Consider the following 3,262-nt stretch of genomic DNA (forward strand, 5'->3'; position numbering starts at 1 on the left):
ATAAATGTTTCAAAACAATGTATTTTTTGTTATTGTGAGTATTTTAAAAATAATAACATTTCTATGCAGGGGAAACAGAAAATTGTGAATATCATTCCACTACAGTTCTACACACACTGCCCCAAGATATTATTTGAATATTGTTCTCACAAATACGTGGGCTTAGCTTTATTTATGATGTTCAATGAATGTCCTGAAAAAACATCAATGTTGTCATAACAGGAGGATATACAGTAAGCAGAGCAAACCTTCTGATTTCCTTGCTCATTCTACGACTCCAAAGTTTGTTCTGTGAAAATAATTTCTGTTCTTAATGGAAAATACTTCAATGTCTTCATTAGTTTATGTGATTAATTTATTTAAAAAAATATACTCAGTCATTTGTTCTTATGGTCGGGCATTCAGGAAAAAAAAAATCCAAACTCTTGTGCTCAGTCCCTTATAGTAGAGACCCCGAATGTCTGTTGACTGTAAAACCCTGGTAAGGAATGGTGGTCACAAACTGCTCACCTTCACTGTGAGATTGGTGTCATTATTGTTTTGTGTTTTAAACCTCAGTAGGTTGTGGAGCATATGCACAGGTCATAGTTCAAAGTGCTGTTATAGCTTTAGAATAGGTTGGACAATCTAATTGACCCTAATAGCCTACCCTCACTTCCCCCTGTCCCATTGGGGGAAGCCATTACAAACATTGTCCAGTTCTGAATGTTTGGCATTGCCTACTGTAGACCATGGACAAAGAATGTTAAATCACAACCCCTGAAAATGTGAATGATCCCATCTCTTCATTCTCGTAGTTTCTTTAGCTTACTCCTCTTCTGGCGTGAGACTCTGCCATCGGTGCTGTGAACGATGCAACACAGCAAAAAGAGGCCAATAATCATTTAATGAGATTACTCAAAGAGCAGGAAGGATTTGCGGGGAGGGGCTGTTGACAGACTGTGGACTTTGCGTTAGAACCACGCGGCACATGGAGGAGTCTGCGACGCTCAAGTCCTGCTAGCTCTCTCAATACAGCTCTGCGAGGGCCAACACTTCCCCTCCTGCTGGACCACAACACAATGGTTGCCATGGTTGCCAAACTGGTCTATAATTTACATCTCAGGTATAATACGATTCGGTGATCTTTGCGTCTGTGCGTGGCCAGTCAAGGCTCTCAATCTCTTTTAATGTAGGCATATTTATCATAATGATCATTAGGATACATTAATAAACCATACCAGCAAAAACAAAGCTTTGAAATGAAGGCAAGCCGCAACGCCTCGTACCTGTCTGGATTCAGCTTCACTCTTTGTCACAGCATTATCATTGCAGCGTTTAGAAAAAAAATGTGTAGGCTTCATGGGCTCTCACACCAATGCCAGACTAATTATACCTACAACGTTTTGCAATCATAATACAACAAGACATATATCGAAATATGATGTTCAGAACTCAAGCTCATGAATAATATTGCTGGGCCACACTAAGTTTAAATTTAGGCGATTGTTTCCTGAGAAATATTACGCGTGGTTTGGCGTTCTTTTTATTCCCTGGAATTGGGACGCTAGACGTAGGCCCTGTTAGAATCACTCGTGGCCTGACTCGTATGTCTGCAGGCAGCGGCAGGCAAGCCCATCTGTAGTAACTTGAAAGCGACGCCCTTTGTGTATAACAGATGGCTGTGTTCGGAGTGCTGCATTATATGGATGGGCTTATTCACACTGAAAACGCAGTTTATTAGCGTTGTTTGTCGAAGTGGAAGCCTGAATGGTTTCTTAACACTGGAGCAGCCCTTGTCGCAGCAGTACATTCATTAAAATATATATATTTAAAAAATGGATAGGCATCATTCTCCTCAGAATAAATGAATGAATTAATAAACAAATAAATAAATCAGATAGATATGGCTATATTATACAGAAGCTATATCACTTTAATTATTTTGTTGAAAGAGTGACATTCAACTCAAGCACTTTATATATTTAGAGCATCTGTATTGACGTTGTTTCTAGGCTATTGTGCTCTAGTTTAGTTTAACCGAAAACACACCATGCGTGCAAAATATGAGCAGGTGACATATAGGGGGTGAAGCCGTGACGTATTTTTCCTCTGTTAAGTGCCAGCAGTTGGAGAAAAAAACTAATCCGCTTTCTGAGCATCTTCAACAAAGGGATTTACTGTAGGGTGACAGACATTGAATTCGCCGAAAAAGACAGCAGAGGGCGCCATGGTGTGTGCTCACTGTTGCTGGAAACCCAGTTGCTGATATGGCTTTTGCTGATCAAATGACAAACTCATCAAGCGAGCTGAACTGAGAACTTTCCATGCACGTCGCTCAGTCCTGCGCATTTTCTTTTGGGTCTTCTTAAAATGAAAATACGATCTATGGCAGCATATTATGTTATTCCCTTCCCTCCATGTTCATGTCCGTAGAGCATTGAAAACAAATAAACATATTTGTATTGTCATTAATTATTGACGTGTCCTGCAAAGAAAAACAGCAATGTTAATGAAAAGCGTGAGTCGTAGGACGAAATTGACCGCAGGCAATAGCCGTTGCAAATAAATGTTCGAAACCTGTATGTACTACACTAATCACCAATAGCCTAGCCTACTATTGCAGTGTGTTCATACAAATGTATTAGAAGTATGCAAATACTTATAAGACGGGTTTTTGTTCATAACAAATGGAGACGGTCGATTACGTAGTGCTTGCTCTCAAAACATATTTCATTGCGTATTCAGAAGGCTCCATTTAATTTCAGTGTTTAACAACATGGAGAGGCTACTCTGATCTTGGATGCGAATAATGGATATACGAGAACAAGTCTACATATAAATCGAGGCACAAAATAAATATACAACACATGATCTGACCCAATTATTTAATCCCCCAAAACTAGACAGACAGCGCGGCTGTGAACCGTGAACACAAATGAATTTCGCAAGCACCAGGAACGCGAACAAATCATGAAAAAACGGCGGCCTAAGTACACAATAACATAAAGTGAGCGGTCTTGGAGCACAAGGTACAGAATGCTTGATAATAACCTCGCTGAGCACTGCGGGAGGTAACCAATTATTACTTAGTGAAGGGGGAGTAAACAATATGGATAAATACACTATAACTGAATGAAAGCAAATAGTTTGATCTTCAAATATATTCGAAGCCGTTGTATGACCTACATAGGATAACCGCTGTGTATTCCAAAACACTTTTTTAAAGGCGGCTCCGCCCGTATTACATAGCTGTGTGCAGTGCTGGGAGGAGCTGTAAGAT

The sequence above is a fragment of the Conger conger genome, chromosome 5 (assembly GCF_963514075.1).
Source record: "Conger conger chromosome 5, fConCon1.1, whole genome shotgun sequence".
In the NCBI taxonomy this organism is placed as follows: Eukaryota; Metazoa; Chordata; class Actinopteri; order Anguilliformes; family Congridae; genus Conger; species Conger conger.